Source organism: Hypanus sabinus, chromosome 15, assembly GCF_030144855.1.
Source record: "Hypanus sabinus isolate sHypSab1 chromosome 15, sHypSab1.hap1, whole genome shotgun sequence".
In the NCBI taxonomy this organism is placed as follows: domain Eukaryota; kingdom Metazoa; phylum Chordata; class Chondrichthyes; order Myliobatiformes; family Dasyatidae; genus Hypanus; species Hypanus sabinus.
The window spans coordinates 61,632,754-61,654,582 of NC_082720.1; the positions used below are offsets into that span (position 1 = coordinate 61,632,754).

General features: G+C 40.6%; 1 protein-coding gene across 1 annotated transcript in view; it reads left to right on the forward strand.

Moving 5' to 3' along the window:
• The window catches only part of LOC132405257 (uncharacterized), a 178,600-nt gene that overhangs the window by 102,157 nt on the left and 54,614 nt on the right, over window positions 1-21,829 (forward strand). The window lies entirely within an intron of this gene.

The window sequence follows — 21,829 nt, forward strand, 5'->3', positions numbered from 1 at the left end:
GAATGATTATTGCTGCCTGACAGGATGGTTTCAGTATCTCAGAAACTGTTTACCTCTTGAGATTTTCATGCATACAGTCTCTAGAATTTAAAAAAAGGCCCAATAAACAACAAAAAGCCTTGTTAATGAGAGAGCCCAGACCAATTGAAGATGACAGGAAGCTGACGGTAACTCAAATAATTACATGTTATAACATAATGGATAGAAAAGCATCTCTGAACGCACAACGTGTCAGCCCTTAAAGTGGAATAAATATTTATTTATTGAAATCCAGTGTGGGACGAGCCCTCCTGGCCCTTCAAGCCACATTGCCCAGCAACTCCTGATTTAATCTGAACCAGTGCATAGGACAATTCACCATGACCAATTAACCTACCAATGTCTTTGGACTTTGGAAGGAAACCAGAGCACCCGGAGAGAACGTACAAGTTCCTTACAGGAAGTGGCGGGAATTAAATCCCAGCTACCAATGCACACATGTACTCATGCGCACACGCACACACACACACACACACACACACACACACACACACACACACACACACACACACACACACACACACACGTAATCAGAAATGTGCAGATACATACAAACTAATACACATACACTGAAAAGTAAGCACTCAGCCATTAATATTAATAGACTAATTTAAATACAGTAATACAATATAGCATAAAAATAATATACATATATGTTGTTCACCAAAACAGAGTTTTCTTCAAAAATTATTGAAATACAGGCAAACTGGAAATATTGTAATTGAGATTAATAAGTTTTTGTTAGGTGAGAAGTGGAGAGTCATGGTCAGAACCTCGGGTATTTTAACAAAGATACAAAATTAGATAAGAGATAGGATACAGATGATTTATCTGACTGGCAATGGGTTAGCACTATTTTTGTCGAAAATAATCTAGTTCAGGGGATAGGCAGCAGAATTTTGCATTTCAGGCAATGAGAAATTTGGCACCACAGTAATTAGAAAGCAGGAGAGTATAGGGCATTAGGAGGACAGTGCAAGGTGTTGCACTTTGTTAAGAACAACTATGATAGACCTTACACAGTGAATGGTGGGGCACTGAGGAGCGTAGTAGAACAAAGGGATCTGGGAGTACAGCTCCTTAATTCATTGAAAGTAGTGCCACAGTTAGATATGGTTGTAAAGAAAGTTTTTGGAACATTGGCCTTCGTAAGTCAAAGTATTGAGTACAGGAGATGGGATGTTATATTGAGGTTGTATAAGACATTAGTGAGGCCTAATTTGGAGTATAGACTGCAGTTTTGGTCGCCTACCTACAAGAAATATATAAGTAAATTTGAAAGAGTGCGAAGAAAGTTTATGAGGATATTGCTGGGTAAGGAGGACCTGAGTTATAAGGGAAGACTGAATAGGTTCAAACTTTATTCCTTGAAATATAGAAGAATGAGAGGAGATTTGATAGAGTTATTCAAAATCATGAGGGGCATAAATATGGTAAATGTAATCAGGCTTTTTCTATTGAGACTGTGTGGGACTACAACCAGAGTGGATTAAGGGTGAAATGTGTAAAGTTTAAGGGGAGCATGAGGGAGCTTCTTCACTCAGAGTGCTGTGAGAGAGTGAAATGAACTGCCAGCACAACTGGTGCATGCAAGCTGGATTTCAACATTTAAGAGAAGTGTTGATAGGTATACGGATAGTAGGGGTATGTAGGGTTATGTTCGATGGGAGTAGGCAGTTCAAATGGTTCAGCATGGACTAGATGGACCGAAGGTCCTGTTTCTGGGTTGTATGTTTCTATGACTCTGTGACAGTGATATGGACAGATGCAGGTTTTACATTTGAGAGAATTGCTGGGGCTGAACAGTACAGGAGGGGATTGAGCACTTACACTGCATCCATGAGACCGTAAGACATTAGAGCAGAATTAGTCCATTCTGTCCATTGTGTCTGCTGCGCCGTTCCATCATGGCCAACTTATTACCTCTCTCAAACATGTTCTCCTGCATTCTCTGTATATCCTTTGACAACCTAGCTACCTCTGCTTTAAATCTACCTAATGACTTGACCTCCACAGCCATCTGCGAATGAATTCCATAGACTCACTACCCTCTCCCTGAAGAAGTTCCTCCTCATTTTTGTTCTAAAGGCACATCCTTGTATTCTGAGGGTTCTAGATTTCCCCATTATAGAAAACATCCTCTCCACATCCAGTCTATCTAGGCCCCATTCTTCCAAAAGCCAACAAACACTCCTCTTATATTAACCCTTTCATTCCCAGGATCATTCTCGTGAACTTACTCTGGATCTTCTCCAATGCCAGCACATCATTTCTCAGATAAGGGACTCAGTACTCCAAATGCAGTATGACCAATGCCATATAATGCCCTTCCATTGAGGGAAGCATACTGTGGGGAATCCTGTAGATTTAATATTGCTATGTCAGTAGAGGAACTATAAAATACTAAGGAAATGTTGGGATGCAGCCAAGTTTCTCTGGATCCCATGCCTCTTGATTGCCTGAATGAGCCTACCAAGTTTACCTTGTCAAATGCCTTATTATAACCCATATACATCATATCTACTGCTCTGCCTTCATTAATATGAACACAAAAGAAAAGGTGTACATGTGACAATAATGAGCAAATACCGATATGAGTCTTCAAAGTTCTCAGATCTGAAGATGTGGAGTGGCTGATGTAATGGGTAGACACATGACAGATGAAGCCTAAGGGGAAAACAATGAGAAGTTACTCTTCAGTAGGAAGGCTAAGGAGAGGCAATATAAACTGAAGTGCATAATTCTCAGAGGGATTCAGGCTAAGAGAGACACAGAGAAATATATGCATTCAAGAACACTTAACAACATACATTCTCAGTATTATTTTATTTGCATAGTTTGTCTTCTTTGCACATTAGTATTTGTCAGTCTTTGTTTATGAACAGTTTTTCATAAAATTCTATCACACTTCTTTTTTTGTAAAGTAAGCAAATCCTTTATCAGTATATGGTAAAGTATACTTACTTTGATAATAAATTTACTTTGAACTTTTTTGATCATTGAAAGCTGCATAACCACTTAACTAAGTGATTAGTAGAGCATGTCGACGCCTAAACTAAGCTAAAGAATACAGGTTTAAAGAAATAATAATGAACTTTTGAACTGCTACACTTTAGAAAAGATGAGAAGGGTGCAGAATAAGTTTAGTAAAATGATTTCACATATAAATTGGCTTTATCTGTGAAATTATTTTATTAAGTTTGGACAGGAAAGGAATGGAGGGTTATGGGCTGAGTGCAGGTCAGTGGGACTAGGTGAGAGTAAGCGTTTGGCACGAACTAGAAGGGTCAAGATGGCTTGTTTCCATGCTGTAATTGTTATATAGTTATATAAGTTTATTCTCCATACTTGGGATATTGTGTTCCATTCTAGTTGCTTCATTATGGAAAGAATACAGAAACTTATTGAGGATACAAAGGAGAGTTACCAGGATTGCTGTCTGATTTTTTAGAGTATGTCTATTGAGTATAAGCTGAGTGAGCTAAGGCTTTTCTCTTTGGAGTGAAGGAGGATGAGAGGTAATGATAGAAGAGTACAAATTGTAAGAGGCATTGATCAATTAACACAGAAACATTGAAATCTACAGCACAATTCAGGCCCTTTGCACCATAATGTTGTGCCAACCATGTAACCTACGTTAGAAGCTGCCTAGAATTTCCCTACACCTACTTTTCTAAGCATGTATTATCAAAGAGTCCCTTAAAAGACCCTGTTGTATCCACCTTTGCTGGCAGTGCGTTCCATGCACCCACCACTGCCTGTGTGAAAAACTTACCTCTGACATCCCCCTTGTACCTAATATCAAGCAAATTAAAACTATGCCCCCGTGTGTTAGCCATTTCAGCCCTGGGAAAAAGCCTCTGGCTATCCACACAATCAATGCCTCTCATCATCTTATACACCTCTATCAGGTCATCTTTCATCATTCTCCACTCCAAGAAGAGAAGGCCGAGTTCACTCAACCTGTTCTCATAAGGCATGCTCTCCAATCCAGGCACCATCCTTGTAAATCTCTTCTGCACTCTCTTTATAGTATCCACATCCTTCTTGTAATGAGATGACCAGAACTGAAGACATTACTCCAAATGGGGTCCACCTAAGGTCTTAGTTAAACAGCCAGAAACTTTGCCCAGGATGAAAATGGCTAGTAAGAGCGGGTATAATTTTAAAGTGATTGGAGGAAAGTTTGGGGAGAATGGCAGAGGTAGAGTACATAGAGCGCTGCATGCCTGGAACATGGCGCCAGGTAGACACAGATACATTAGGGACATTTAAAAGACTCTTAGCTAGGCACAAGGATGATAGAAAAATGGAGGGCTTGATGGGAGGGAAGTGTTAGATTGATATTACAGTAGATTAAAAAGTTGACACAGCATCATGGGCTGAAGAATGTCTACTGGCCCATCTGAACTGTAATGTTCTATGTTCTATGTTCTACTTAATGTGGAATGACAGGAGAGGCTTGATTGATTCCTACAGGAACAGAGGAGGTTGAAACAGATTAGTCTGAGACGGTTACTGTGTTTCAGTCTAATCCTTTTCAACCTTCTCTTTTTCAGGGAACTATTGCTTAATCCCATGAATGTCAAGGGATGGGAGGGGTGGCAGAGAAGGAGTGCCGGGGTGGGGGATTTGGTGTGGGTGCAGACGCATGCAGCCCTAAGACACAAGGCAAGGTCACTTGATTCCTCACAAATGGTTTACTGATCATTACAGAGTGTCTCTCTGGTGCTTCCTGCTCCCTGCTGTCTCCCTTCCTCTCTTCCCATCCGTGATTCCCCTCGCCCTGCCCCCTTTCCACTCTCAGTCCACAATAGAGACCCGTATCAGAATCAGGTTTATCATCACTCACAAATGTCATGAAATGTATTTGTTTCTTTTTTTGTTTTGCGCCATTGTACAATGCAAAGCATAAAATTACCACAGTACTGTGCAGAACCTTAGCTATATGTATGCCTATGAGTTTTGCACAATGCTGTATTTGTAAAGGAAAGGATTAACAGGTTGAAGGGAAAAAGGCAGGGCAAATGTACCAGCTGGATAGAATCTAAAGGACTTGAAGCAGAAAGCCTCCTTCTATGCCATAACTTTCTGGTGATTGTTCTGATTTCTGGTAGCTGTGTCAATCTAGGACTGAAATTGCTCAATGTTTGGATATTAATGTGATCAAGAGATAAGGTAATTAGACATGAAAGTGGATGAGACGCAGTAGCAACCTCCTTATTAAATAAAGGAGAGAGCTTGAAGGGCTGTTATGTGCGGGTCCTGCTGTTATTTTATATATTCCAATGATTCTACAAGAGGTGAAAAACCAGGGGAAAAAGAAAAAAAAATGCACTTGCTAAAAATGCTTAAAATAAATTGGGACTGGTTGCATGCTTGAATTAATATTAGCATTAGTAGGCACATAATGAGGCAAATTAGGCATGAGCAAGACATAGAGAGGGTATTATGATGAGGTTATAATCCCAGTCTCCAATGGAAACAAAAAGGTTTGGCACAGATGGAATAGAATTCAATATTGAAGGATCAGAGAATTAAAATATAGACCTTAATTTAATTCTAAGTAAAATACTGCAATGCTGGAAATACGAAATAAATATTTGATATAAACAAAATTGAAAGATCTTACAAAGGATGTTGCTGAGACTTAAGGACTTGAGTTATAGGGAAAAACTGAATAGATTAGGGCTTAGTTCTTGGTGCATAGGAGAATGAGGGGAGATATGATAGAGATATACAAAAATTATGAGGAATATAGATAGGTTAAATGCAAAGAGTCTTTTTCCACTGTAATTGGGTAAGGCTAGAACTGGAGGTCATAGGTTAAGGGTGAACGGTGAAATGCTTCGGGTAACATGAGGGGAAATGCCTTGAGTCAAGGATGGAGAAAGTATGGAATGAACTGCAAGTGGATGTGGGTCCAATGCGGGTGCAAGGTTTTGATGGGAGTTGTATGGTGGGTTATGGTTCAGGTGCACTAGGCAGAATAATAGTTTGGCATGAACTAGAAGGGCAAAAGAGTCTGTTTCTGTGCTGTCGTGCTCCATGGCTCTATAATTAAAAAATATGTTCAACAGGAAAATAGAGTAAGGGTTATTGTTTCAGGCCAATGATCTTTGTTGGAACAGACTTATTTTTGAGGCTAGTAAACAGCGTAAGCTAGTAATATCCAGAAGGTTGTCCTGCATCTGTGGAAAGAGAGATAGAGCTAATGTTTCTGCATCCATTCTCAATGGATCTCCATTGCTGTTACAAAACAAGGAAAAGTCGTTCTTAAAATGTCTCAGTCTTTAACTGTCTCAATAGCTGTTTGCACGTAACAGCAGTCACACTCCAGTACATTGCTTCAACAGCCAGGCTAAACCAGATGAGGATAGCCAAAGGGCTTCATATCCTGGTGAGATAGGGACATGCTTGTTGTAGCATGTGAGGTCAGCTCCCATGGATCAACAGTGAGATCCAATGGCTAGGAATGTGGTTCTGCAACACTTTGTGGAGAATGAAAGGCACGTTGAGGCACAGAAGAAGACATAGTCACCCACTGCAAGCAAGGAAGACCTCAGTTGTGATGCTTACTCATATAACGGGACCTTGACTTCCAAGGACACGAGAATAGATCCTGAGCATCAGTGCAATGGCTATTCCCCTATAAAAACTCTCCCACACAGGGTTTCCTGCCATCATCGGATATGAAGGAGAACAACCATCTTTCTTTAAGGTGCTGAAGACTGATCAGCTATTCAAATTAACAATCCAGGTACTTTATTAAACTGAGGTGAAAGCTTAGAGTAAGGAACAGCATCTTTACTGTGACTAGCTCTCACACAAGCAAACCAGTTTTGTCCAGTTCTACATTGGAAAAGCTGGAGTGAATGAGTCATACAGCTTGGGAACCAGCCCCCAGAATCCTTGACCATGTTGTTCATCCCAAAATGGCTGAAGTCTCTGCTCTCTTACAGAAGGTAACCGGTCACTCACGTTTGTGAGGAATGAATGCATTCGATAATGCAGCACTTTTCAAACTTGGTAATAATTACCTTTTCACTGATTAAGGCATTGTAATGAATTGTGTCAAGGACTCTGCAGCTCATGTTCTCAATATTATTTGTTATTTATGTATTATTATCATCTTTTTTTGCATTTGCACAGTTTGTCCTTTTGTTCTAAACATATTCAGTTTCTCAGTTTTGGCTTGTGTGTAGTTTTTAATTGATTATATTATATTTTCTGTTCTACTGTGAATGCCCATAAGACAATGAATCTTTATACTTTAGTCAGAGGGTGGTAAATCTATGGAATTTGTTGCCACGAGCAGCTGTGTAGGCCAAGTCATTGGGTGTATTTAAGGCAGAGATAGATAGGTTCTTGATTAACCAGGGCATCAAAGGGTATGGGGTGAAGGCAGGGGAGTGGAGATGACTGAAAGAATTCGATCAGCCAATGATTAAATGGCAGAGCAGACTCGATGGGCCAAATGGCCTACTTCTGCTTCCATATCTTATGGTTTTATGGTCTTATGGAATATCAAGTTAGTATAGGAATGAGCTTCCTGTAGAAGTAGTAGAGGCCAGTTCAGTTGTGTCACTTAAGGTAAAATTGGATAGGTATATGGACAGGAAAGGAGTGGAGGGTTATGGGCTGAGTGCGGGTAGGTGGGACTAGGTGAGATTAAGAGTTTGGCATGGACTAGGAGGGCCGAGATGGCCTGTTTCCGTGCTGTGATTGTTATATGGTTATATGTTATATGGTTATATATGGATACATATACATACATTGATAATAAATTTACTTTCAACATTTTAAGGTCTGATCGATCACCTTGACAGTCCAGTCATCTTCTTATATGGGAGTGTGGTGTGAGAACAGGATCAACCTCACACTGGGGTCTCTTTTCATCTGGTCTCAATTACTTTCTTTAGGTTTAGCTTCATGTTATCTTATCTGGTCTCAGTCTGAGACTTTGACATGTCTTTTTAGGGTGACCACCTCAAGATTAATATCAAATGCTCACTTGCCACTTTTGGAACCGGTGATATTGATCTGGAGGTCCTTTGGAAGCAAAGAATGAAGATTTATGAAATGTGGCCATTTATGAAATGTTCCAAGTACAAAGAAAGAAAAGGATGTTGTGGTTGTCTCATAATCAGATTAAAGATAAACAAATTTCCATTGATAACAATTAATCTATAAAATAGCCTGATTAAGGTGATGTGACACCTGCTACAGAAAAACTGAGAAGCTTCTAGAAAAATACAGAATTGGAGCTACGACAATTATTGGAAAATTTATTGAAAAATTACATGTAAACTCTGCAGGTGATTACATAACAATTACAAGCAAGCATAGAACAGCTAAACTTCAAGAAAGAGGCAAGAAAAAAAAGAATTCTACAACTAATTCAACACTGCTTTGAAATATTTCCATGCTTACACTATTGGCATAACATCCTGGGGTTTCAAATCTAGAATGCCCATGGCTTTCAGTTAATTCAGTTTTTTTCTTGGGACCAACAGTAGTTTTCATTACAGCTTTTGAAGTTGAACTCTGTGGGAAATAGGGGTATAGAGGCGGTAAAGGCATGCAGTCTTTTTTCACTGAGGTTGGGTGAGAGTAGAGGGAAATGTTTAAGGGAAACATGAGGAGGAGTTTCGAGTGCCACAGTACCAAAGCAGATAGTGAAATGCTATTACAGCTTGGGCCATTCTGAGTTCAATTCTGGCACTGTTTGTACATTCTTCTTGTGACAACATGGGTTCATCGTCTTGGGTAGTTCAATTGGTCATTGTAAATTGCCCTGGGATTAGGCTGGTGTTAAATTAGGTGGGTAGTGAGGCGGTACGGCTCTATGGGCTGGAAATGCCGGGACTGCATTGTATCTCAAAATAAATAAATAAAATGAAATTACTGTTTTCACTCAAAGTGTGGAGCAGGTTGCCAGTGGGAGGTGTGGATATGGGATCAATTTCACCATTGAAGAGAAGTTTGTTGATGTACATGGATGCTAATTTGTGTGAAGGGAATAGTCTGTGTGAATGTTAATAGGACAAAGCAGCATAACAGTTTGGTATGGCATAGTTAAGCCAAAGGGCCTGTTCTATGCTGTTGTTTTCTATGAATCTATGACCTAACTTACAATGGATAGTTAACCATATACCTCTGGATGAAGGAGAAAACTGGATTACTTGAGGGAAACCCACCTGGTCATAAAGTCAGAGAAAAGTACTGTCTAGAAACAGGACCTTCAACTCACTTAGTCCATGCTGAAGCAGTTAAACCTACTCCCATTGACCTGCACCAGGAAAATAGCCCTCCATATCCCTACCATCCATGGACCAATCCAAACTTCTCTTAAGAAGATTCATAAGAAGAAAATTCTCTTGAGAAAATTGTCAGGATGGAGCTCCCAGGACTGGACACCATCTATTCCAGCAGACTCAGGAGGAAAGCAATCAGCATAACCAGAGACACCACACACCCCGGCCACTCCCTGTTTGACCTGCTGCAGTCCAGCAAAAGGTTCAGGACTCTAAAAGCCAGAACTAATAGACTGAGGAACAGCTTCTACCCCAGAGCTGTGGCCTCCATCACACCACTCCCACAGAACAATGACTGAAACTGCACACACGACACACAAGGACTAAAATACTTGCACTAATGGCACTTTGTGCATTACTGTGATATTCTGGTGCTGCTGCAACTTATTTTCTGCTACTTATCTATTTAATACTGTTTTTCTATTACTGTCTTGTTTTTATCTACCGCTTTATGACACAAAGCTGGGTGGCAGTGTGAAATGTCAGGAGGATGTTATGAGAATGCAGGGTGACTTCGACAGGTTGGGTGAGTGGGCAAATGTATGGCAGATACAGTTTAATGTGGATAAATGTGAGGTTATCCACTTTGGTGGCAAGAACAGGAAGGCAGATTACTATCTAAATGGAGTCAAGTTAGGAAAAGGGGAAGTACAATGAGATCTAGGTGTGTTTGTACTTCAGTCAATGAAAGCAAGCCTGCAGGTACAGCAGGCAGTGAAGAAAGCTAATGGCACGCAGATTTTTATAACAAGAGGAATTGAATATAGGAGTAAAGAGGTCCTGCAGCTGTAAAGGACCCTGGTGATATCACACCTGGAGTATTGTGTGCAGTTTTGGTCTCCAAATTTGAGGAAGGACATTCTTGCTATTGAGGGAGTGCAGCATAGGTTCACAAGGTTAATTCCCGGAATGGCGGGACTGTCATATGTTGAAAGATTGGAGTGACTGGGCTTGTATACACTGGAATTTAGAAGGACGAGAGGGGATCTGATTGAAACATATAAGATTATTAAGGGATTGGACACACTGGAGACAGGAAGCGTGTTCCCGCTATTGGGTGAGTCCAGAACTAGAGGCCACAGATTAAGAATAAGGGGTAGGCCATTTAGAACAGAGACGTGGAAAAACTTTTTCACCCAGAGAGTGGTGGATATGTGGAATGCTCTGCCCCAGAAGGCAGTGGAGGCCAAGTCTCTGGATGTATTCAAGAAAGAGTTAGATAGAGCTCTTATAGATAGCGGGGTCAAGGGATATGGGGAGAGGGCTGGAACGGGGTACTGATTGTGTATGATCAGCCATGATCACAGTGAATGGCGGTGCTGGCTAGAAGGGCTGAATGGCCTACTCCTGCACCTACTATCTATTGTCTATTGTCTATTTAATTGCTTGAGAGGAAGCCAAACAGAGTTTCATTGTATCTACGTATAATGACAATAAAGATCATTCATTCATTAATTCATTCATTAAGTGTTGAAATAGAGCTTACATGCATCACTTGCACTGGCAGGGTGTTCCACATTTTCATGACCCTCTGCGTGAAGAAGTTTCCCCTCATATTCACCTTAAACACCTTACCTTTCACCTTTAAGCCATGACCTCTCATTGTAGTCCCACCCAACTTCAGTGGAAAAGACCTCTTTGCATTCATCCTATCTACACCCCCCATAATTTTGTATAACTCTATTAAATCTCTCCTCAATCATTTCCTGTAGGTACGTGACCAAAACTGCTCACACTACTCCAGATTAGGCCTCATCAATATCTTACACATCTTCAACATAACATCCCATCTCGTGTACTCAATAAATAAGAGAAAATCTGAAGATGCTGGAAATCCGGGCAACACACACACACACACACACAATGATGGAGGAACTCAGCATATCAGGACCATCTATGAAAAAGAGTCTGCCCTGAGTCTAGACCCAAAACATCAACTATACTCTTTTTCATAGATGCTTCCTGACCTGCTGAGTTACTCCAGCATTGCATGTCTGTCCAGTACTCAATACTTTGATTAATGAAGGCCACTGTGCCAAAAGCTTTCTTTACAACCCTATCTACCTGTGTCACCACCTTCAATGAATTATGGACCTGTATTCCTAGATCCCTTTGCTTTACAGCACTCTGTAATGCCCTACTGTTCACTGCGTAAGACCGATTCTGGTTGGCCCTACTGAAGCATAGCACCGTGCAGTTATCTACATTAAATTCCATCTGCTGTTTTTCATCCCATTTTTCCAGCTGGTCCAGATCCCGTTCTGATAGATTTCCTCGCTGTCCACTACATCCCTATCTTCGTGTTATCCGCAAATTTGCTGATCCAGTTGATTGCATTATCATCCAGGTAATTGATTTACAGTAGATAACAAACAACAATGGACCCAACAGCAATAACTACAGAACAACTCCAGTCACAAGCCATCAGAGAGGCAACCATATTCTACCAATCTGTGGTTTCTTTTGCAAAGCCAATGTCTGATCCAAACATACACCACCAGAGTTCAGGAGTGAAACCAAGTCTTAGCTAGGTGAGGCTGCATCTTCCCCAGCTGCCCCTCTCAGCCACCCATGGGATCACGTCCTCCGGTTGTTGACTCATCCAATGATACAGATAGCTTTTTAGCAGTTATTTGCTTAGTCTTCAGAAAGATTCCTTGATTCCTTCTCATTATATCAGAATCAAAAGACTCCCAAGCATTCCCTCATTGATCCAGGATCATTCAAAGTTCAAAAATTTATTATCAAGGTACACATACGAGGGGGTGATCGATAAGTTTGTGGCCTAAAGTAGAAGGAGTCAATTTTAGAAAACTTAGCACATTTATTTTTCAACATAGTCCCCTCCTACATTTACACACCTAATCCAGCTGTCGTGGAGCATAAGGATCTTGGACCTCCAGAAAGTGTCCACAGATGGGTGATTGATAAGTTCATGGCCTGAAGTAGAAAAAGATGAGTTATACAACTCTCGTCACATGCACATGCAGTACAACTCTTTGAGTGATTATGCAAAGAATTTGAATTTAGTAACTCATCTCCTTCTACCTTAGGCCTCGAACTTATTCGTCACCCCGATGAGTTATTAACTGATGTTATTAACTTCAAACTCATCATCATATAATACCCATCATATAATACCTCATCATACCCATTCACAGTAAATACAATAACACAAAAGAATCAATGAAAAACTTTACACAGCAAACAACCTGTGTGCAAAAGTCAACAAACTGTGCAAATACAAAAGGTGAAATAACAAACAAAATAGATACATAAGGAATAAGTATTGAGAACATGAGATGAAGTGTTCTTGAAAGCAAGTCCATAGATTTTGGGAACAGTTCAGTAGTGGGGCAAGTAAGGTTACCTCATCTTGTTCAAGACCCTTTGCTAAATCTCCACAAATTAAGTGATATTTTTCCTTAAATGGGAGAACATAAAGTGCGTGTTAGTAGCAGTGACGTGAATGGAGAAAGCCATGTTATCTTGTGGAGTGACGATAGTGACTATTGGAGTGAGGTTAAATTGCAGGACCTCCGTGGATTTAATCGCTTGATTACTTCCAAGGACAAATGCCAGTGAAGGTAAAAATAGGAGCAGGGAAGATAAATGTGTGCCTTAGGAACTGGTGTTGGAGCTTCCTAGACTATTGGGAAAGACATAATGCTGGAGGAACTCAGCTGGTCAGGCAACATCTCTGGAGAGGAATAAAGAGTTGATGTTTTGGGCCAGGATGCTTCATCAGACTTGCTGAGTTCCTACATCATTTTTAATGTCCTACCTTGGAGTTTTAGCATTAGTAGAAACACTTGTGTCTTAGACCATTGGGATCTCTTTTGATAGAGGTGACTTGCACAGGAAGGGCAGGTTGCACTTTAACTGGAGGCAGAGCAATATCCTGGCTGGGACATCAGTTAATTCTACTCAGAGAGGTTTACTGTGTCAGGAGACTAGTGGTGTAGGACCCAAAGCTGCAAGTTAAAGCACATATAAATGTTTTAGAGACTTTTAAATAGACATATGAAAAATAAGCGAATGGAAAGACAGTGGATGATAGAGGAAGAGGATATACAGTATAAATTGGCATCAAGGTAAGCAGAATTTGATGGGTTGAATGACCTGTCCAGTGCTGTACAATTCTAAGTTTTAAAACTCTATGTAGAATTCTGCATGCAGCTTGATTTAAGCCATGTGCTCTTGCCATGAGATGTCTTATTTTTATATAGTATTATGCAAAAATCTTAAGCACGTATATATAGTTAGTATGCCTAAGTTTGTAAATCTGGCAAGAGCAAAGCATGCTGGGAATGGTGATGGAGTGCCACAGGAGGGGAGTCGGACAGGTATCAGAGAAGGAATGCCAGGGGTGGGTGGTGGCATGGAGACATTGGGCAAGGTCATTTGATTCAAAGCTGGGTATTACTGAACATCTCTCTGGTGTATTCCACTACCTCCCCTCTTCCTTTCCCTTTTCCTAACCGTGAATCCCCTCTCCATAATGCCTTCCCACTCTCAGTCCACAATAGAAACCCATAACAGAATCAGGTTTATCATCACTCACATGCATAATGAAATCTGTTTTTTTTTCTGTGTTAGCCTTGTTGTGCAATATATAAAATAACTGCTATACTGTGCAAAAGACTTTGGCACCCTGGCTATATATATATATATTTACCTAAGACTTTTGCATAATACTGTATGTGTAAAGGAGAGAATTAGCACCTCAATGGGAAATAGGCAAGAGAGATGTGCCTAAGACTTTTGCACAGTACTGTACTTCAAATCCCCTTGAAGTACGGGCCAAATAAAGGTATGTTAGCTTTCCCTATTACCTGCTGGAATCGTATGCAAGCTTTCTGTGTATTTGTGCCATGATTTATCTAATATAAATTGAACAAATTTCAGCTGGCATGGAAAAAACAACACACCTTCATGAACATTCATAATATTTTGAGGACTTCAGTGATTCACATTGGCAGTGATCACCATTTCCCCATGAGAGGTCTCCACCATTCCCTGCTGTGCATTCAAGACGTGCTGTATATCAGAACTGACTCTTTCTCAGGGATACATTGCAAACATCCCACCCCACTCGCTATGCCAGCCAATGCAGTGGAGGTGGTTTGTGCCCATGGCAGAACTCAGAGCCAACTGTCAATTTAACAGGAAGTACAATCTGTTTAGAGAGAGAAAAAAAACAGCATCAGTAAAAACAGAAGCAAGTGCAAATTTATCCAATAAAAGCAGATGGTTTCTCCAGCAAGGTTAAATGCCAGATTTCACCATGGATGAAATTAATCCTGGTATTTACAGCAGCATGGTCAACTGGCATAATTGACGGGGAAAAGACCCAATCATCTCCAATCTGCTACATTGTTATAACTGCATTAGATTAAATTTGACATCAAACATATGAGATGTTTGCCTTATATATATATCTGCCTAAATGCCATTTGCCACCATGTGCACATCAACACTGAGTGGCAACTTTATTAGGTACACATGTACACCTGTTCCTTAATGCAAATATCTAATCTACAAATCATGTGACATCAGGTGATCAATGTGACTTTGACCATATGCAGGCACCCAAGGTGCAGTAAGGAGCTTCCTACAAATTATAATGGGAGATAGAGAATGCATGCCAAAAGGGAAATGTTACAATTGTTGCAATGAGCAACTGAAGCGAACCCAAGTTCAGGACACAGGCATGGAGATTGAGTTTGGATGTTTACACTGGCGAAAATGCCAAACAGCAGGCAGGAGGGATCTTGACATGGAGCTTTGACTCAGAGACTTGACAAAGAGCCCTGATATGGAGCTTTGACTCAGAGAAACGGAGTCTCATAGGTAACCCTTGAAACTGGAGCTAAACTCAGAACAAATGTTGCGCCATCATCAAAGAGAATTGGAAGCAATTTAGAAAATTAACAATCGGGACCATGGCATAATCAAAGAAAATTAGGAGCAAGATAGGGAATTAACGATCGGGACCATGACAACAATAGTCATGGGGGACTTCAATATGCAGGTAGATTGGGAAAATCAAGTTGTTGCTGGATTACATGAGAGGGAATTCAAGAGTGCCTGCAAGGTGGCTTTTTTGAGGAGCTCATGGTTGAGCCCACTAGAGGATCAGCTCTTCTGGATTGGGGTGTTGGGCAATGAACCAGAATTGATTAAAATGCTTAAGATGAAAATACCTTTAGGAGCATGTGACCATATTACGATTGAATTTGAGAAGGTAAAGCTAAAGTTAGATGTATCAGTATTACAATGGAGTAAAGAGAAATACAGAGGCATGACAGAGTAGTTGGTCAGAATTGATTGGAAAAGGTTACTGGCAGGGATGGTGGTAGAGCAGCAATAGCTGGTATTTCTGGAAACAATTCAGAAGGCACAGGATATTTACATCCCAAAGAGGAAGAAGGAATCTAAAGGAAAAAAATGACACAACCGTGGCTAACAAGAGAAGTTAAAGCCAATATGAAAGCCAAAGAGAGGGCACATAATAGAGCAAAAATTAATGAAAAGGTAAAGGAATGGGAAGCTTTTAAAAACCAACTGAAGGCTGCTCAAAAAGTCATTAAGTAGGTAAAGATGGAATTCAAAAGTGTGCCAGTCAATCATATAAACAGGATAGCAAAAATATCTTTAGATACTTAAAGTGTAAAAGAGACGAGGGTGGATATTGTACTGCTGGAAAATGATGCTGGAGAGGTAGTATGGGGGGGGGGGCAGGGGAACAATGAAATAGCAGATGAGCTGAATAAGTATTTTGAGTCAGTCTTCACTGTGGAAAACACTAGCAGTATAGTGGAGGTTCCAGCTATCAGGGGTCATGAAGTGTATGAAGTTACCATGACTAGAGAGAAGGTTTTTGGGAATCTGAAAAATCTGAATTTAAATAAGTCACCTGGACCAGATTGTCTACATCCCAGCATTCTAAAAAAGGGGTAGCTGAAGAGATCATGGAGGATGATCATTCAAGAATCTTCAGATCCTGGAATACTTCCAGAAGACTAAAGAATTACCAATGTCTCTCCACTCTTCAAGAAGGGAGAGAGGTAGCAGAAAGAAAATTATAGTTAGTCTGAAGTCAATGGTTGGGAAGATGTTCTAGTCAATTAATAAGGGTAAAGTCTCAGGGTACTTGGAGGCAGATGATGAAATAGGCCATAGTCAGCATAGTTTCCTCAAGGGAAAATCTTGACTGACAAATCTGTTGGAATTCTTTGATGAAATAACAAGCAGGATAGACAAAGGAGAATCGGTTGATGTTGTGTACTTGGATTTTCAGCAGGCCTTTGACAAGGTGTCACACGTAAGGCTACTTAACAAGCTCCAAGTCCATTTTATTACAGGAAAGATTCTAGCATGGATAAAGCAGTAGCTGGTTGGCAGGAGTCAAAGAGTGGGAATAATGGTAGCATTTTCTGGTTGGCTGCCAATGACTAGTGGTGTTCCACAGGTGTCTGCATTGTGACTGATTATTTTTACGTTATATGTCAATGATTTGAATGATGGAATTAATGGCTTTCCTACAAATTTTGGAAACAATATGAAGGTAGGTGGAGAGGCAGGTAGATTTGAGAAAGCAAAGAGGCAACAGAAGGATTTAAACAGATTAGGAGAATAGGCAAAGAATGCAGTTTTGGGAAATCTACAATCATGTACTTCGGTAGAAGAAATGAAAGAGTTGACTGTTTTCTAAATAGAGAGAAAATACAGAAGAAAATTGAAGTGTAAAGGGACTTGGGAGTCTTTGTGCTGGATTCCCTAAAGATTAATTTACAGGTTGAGTCTGTGGTAAGGAAGGCAAATGTAGTTTTAGCATTCATTTCAAGAGGAGTAGAATAAAAAAGGAAGGATGTAATGTTCAAAGTTCAAAGTAAAATTTATTATCAGAGTACATATATTTCACTACAGAAACTCTGAGATTCCTTTTTCTGCAGGTATACTTAGCAAATCTATAGGACAGTTACTATAATATGTAAATATCAGGAATTGTTAACTGCAAACTGTGCAAATGCAGACATCAATAAGTAACAATAAATAATGAGCTTGAAATAACAAAATAACTGTGTCCTTAAATGAGTGTAGCTATTCTCTTTTGTTCAAGAGCCTGAGGGGTAGTAACTGTTTGTGTCCTGAGACACCTGTACATTCTACCTGATGGCAGCAGTGAGAAAAGACCTGGGTGTTAAGAATCTTTGATGATTAATGCTGCCTTTCTATGGAAACATTTCATGTAGACGTGCACAATGGTTGTGAGGGTTTTATAAGTGATGTACAGGGCTGAATCCACTACCTTTTGTAGGATTTTCCACTTAAAGGCATTGGTGACCCATTCCAGCCCAAAATGCAACTAGTGGCATACTTCCACCACACATCTACAGAGGATTGACAAGGTTTTCAATGACATGCCAGATCTTCACAGACTTTTGAGGAAGTCCAGATGCTGTTGTGCTTTGAGATTTTATAAAGCATTGAGTATTGTGAGCAGTTTTGGGCCCCTTAAAGGATGTGCTGAAACTGGAGGGGGTTTAAATGAAGTTCACAAAAATGATTCCAGGATTGAATGGCTTGTCATTTGAAGAACTTTTGATGACTCTGGGCCTGTATACACTAGAGTTCAGAAGATTGAGGGGTGATCTCATTGAAACCTATTGAATGGTGAAAGGCCTTGATAGAGTGGATATGAAGAGGTGTTTCCTCTAGTGGGAGAGTCTAAGACCAAAGGCCACAGCCTCAGAATAGTGGGGTGTCCTATTAGAGTGGAGATGAGGAGGAATTTCTATAGCCAGAGAGTGGTGAATCTGAGGAGTGTGGAGTCCTTTGCCACACCAGCTGTGGAGGCCAAATCTTTATGTATACTTAAGACAGAGGCTGGGAGATTCTTGATTGGTCAGGGCATGAAGGGAAACAGGAAGAAGACTGAGAGGAAAATTGGATTAGCCATGATGAAATGGCAGAGCAGATGTGATGTGCCAAATGGAATAATTCTGCTTCTATATCTTAAGGTTTTATAGTCTTATGTTATTAAATCTGATTCTAAAACCTGATGGTAGAAGGAATGAAGCTATTCTTAAAATGTTGAGTGTCTGCCTTTAGGCTCCTCCCTGATGGTAGTAAAGAGAAGCCGGCATGTCTTGGCTGGTGAGGGTCGTTAATGATGGATGCCGCCTTCTTGAGGCATTGCCTTTTGAAAATACCTTTATTGGTGGGAAGTCTACTGCCCAGAATGGAGAGCTTGAGTTTACAACTTACTGCAGCTTTTTCTGATCCTGTGCAGTGACCTCTCCATAAATCAATCAATTAGAATGTTCTCCAAGGTACAATGGTAAAAAGTTGTCAGAGTCTGGTGATTTACCAAATCTCCTCACACCCCTCATGAAATATATACTGAAATCTGCATTAAAGAACCGACAAATTTAATTTCCATAAGCTCCCACTTCTGATGTGATTCTGGAGTTCAATTAAGCTGATTACTGGTCAAGCAGTGAGGAGAATAAAAAATTCACTAGATCTTCAATCTTTCAAGCTCATTCTGTCCTTAGATCACAGTTGATCTGCATCTTAAATCCTCCTATGTGTCCCAGTTTCATACCACATTAGGCAACTTTTGGTATTTCACACTTTAAAATCATCAATTCAAGATTCAAGATTGTTTAATGCCATTTCCAGTATACAGCTGTAAAGGAGTACTACATAACAGTTACTCTGAGTCTGATGCAGCACACATACACGCACACACACACACACACACACACACAATAAGATAAAAAACACAATAATAAAATAAAACACGATAAATATAAATACATAAAATACCTTGTGTACACAGATTGATTGTATGTCCATAAAGTGATGTTAGGTGCAGGAGTGTCGGTACATAAGATGACTGACAAGAGTGATAAAGTTGTGGTGGTTGGAGAGGGTGGAGGGGTGGGTTAGTGGGTGGAGGTGTTGTTCAGTTTTACTGCTTCGGGAGTGTAATTGCTTTCAGTACCTCTTCCCACCTGCAATCCACTCCCCTCAAATAAAGGCGGTCATTCCAATCTATCACTGCCATCGCAAAGCCAGTGGTTCCATTAAAGCAGTAGACAATTCTTTACAAAACCCCACTGGTTTCCTTGGCTGTGTAAGACTGGGGAATACACACTCTGGTCCCACCAAACCTGTGAGATTGAGACGGTTCCTCACCCCAAACCCTGGTTTGTGAGGATGCTGTGTAATTTGCTACCCTGCTACAACTCAGTGCCAAGAAATAACAGAGAGCATATTGCATATGCTTAAAGGAATTATATTTATGAATCTTAATTTAACTGTAGTGTAGGCCTCCTTCAGTCTTGATAGACCATGGATTTGCGCCTTGGAAAGTTTCCAGGACGCAAGTCTGGGCAAGGTTTTTTTTATGGAAGACCAGCAGTTGCCCAAGCTGCAAGTCTCCCCTCTCCATGCCACCAATGTTGTCCAAGGAAAGGGCATTAGGACCCATACAGCTTGGCACCGGTGTTGTCGCAGAGCAATGTGTGGTTAAGTGCCTTGCTCAAGGACACACACAGCCTCAGCCAAGGCTTGGTCTAGTGACCTTCAGATAATTAGACAAACGCCTTAACCACTTGGTCACACGCCAACACTTAACTTAAGGGTTAGTTCAGAAAAGAAAGAGAAAACAAAAAGGGCCCATTACAATTAAACAGTCAAATATGCACAGGTTGGTGCTCAGTTCTTCCAAAAGTAATGTTCTGAGGACTAATCCTCAATTGACTGTGGCACCTTGTTCCATTGAATCATAGTTCCTGTGGTGAACTATGTGCCTGTCTGGACACGCCCCCTGCTGACTGCTCCTGTGGCTCCTCCCACAGGCCCCTGTATAAAGGCGATCTGAGGCCTGACGCTCGGCCTCAGTCTGCAGGACATTGTATGATAGACACTCACTCCTGGTTCCTTCTTCCAGTCAATAAAAGCCGATATCTCGCCTTACGTCTCAGTGTGAGTTATTGATGGTGCATCAGTTCCCCACTGGGTCAAATCCTATGACCATTTCTCTCCAGCATTTTCCCTCTTCATCTCCCGCTGAACAAAGGACCCAGCTCACATTCCAAAGCACCCAATATCTCTAACCACAACCCAAACAGAAAGACCATTACATTAGCAGTGAAACCTTTCTCAGGGTGTTACATTTAGAAAAAGAATGATTAAAGATTAACTTTATTTATCATGTGTAGTAGCGTGATTATTCAAGTCGAGTATGATGTTGTCCATGGGGTTGTCTATTCGTGGGTCCTCAGGTGGCTGTCGAGGCTGATCTGGGATCCATGTATTCTGGTGAAGTGTGGCCAAGATTATATGGTGCTTATGGTCAGTGGTTGAATCTTTTGAATGTTCAGTCTCACTCACAGCTGCCACTTGATCTTTGTGACACATCCAAGGTTGTTCCCATGTAGCGAAGCTCCCTCTTGAACAGATTTCCTCCAGCTGTATCTATAGATGTAGTGTTGAAGTTCTTCAGGCCGGAATGTGGCATTATCTTTGAAATGTTTCCTTTGCCGTCCTTTATTTGTCACATGTACATTGCAACTTACAGTGCAATGCATTGTTTCTGTCAAATCAAACTAGCGAGAATCGTACCGAGCAGCCAGCAAGCATTGATACACTTCTGGCGCCAATAATGCATACATCTCACTAACCCTACAGATAAATGTATGTCTTTGAGATGTGGGAGGAAACTGTAACACTCAGAGGAAATGTAAAAACTCCTTATAGACAGCAGTGGTAATTAAAACCCAGTTTTACAGCTGATTCTATAAAACATTGTGCTAACCATTACACTACCAAGCCACCCCAAGGTCGAATACGGCAGACATCATTAATAACCCCCATCACCCAGGACATGCCCTCTTCTCATTGCTACCATCAGGGAGGAGCTACAGGAGCCTGAAGACACACCCTCAATGTTTCAGGAACAGCTTCCCTCCACCATCTGATTCTGAATGGACATTGAATCCAAGAACACTGCCTCAGCGCTTTTTTGCACTACTTATTTATTTTTAAAAATATATTTCTTTTTGTAACTTACAGTTTTTTATGTATTGCGATGTACTGCTGCCACAAAACAACATATTTCAACATAACTCCCTGTCCCAGAGAGGTTTACAAGCAAATGAGTTGTTGCTCAGGTCCCTTTAAAATCTTTCTCCCCTCTCACCTTTAACCTATGCCCTTTAGATTCTGACTCTCCTTGCCTAAAGGAAAAAAATAATCTACACCCAGTCTACCTAGGACTCTCATGACTTTATACACCTTCTATAATGTCACCCTCTAGTCTCCTACATCTTAAGGATCAAAGTCCTACTCTGTCCAATATCTCCCTATCACTCAGTCGTTTGCATCCTGACAGCATTCTAGTAACTCTTGATCCAAAGAAGTTCTGAAAATTGTCATGTTTTGTCTATCGAATGACA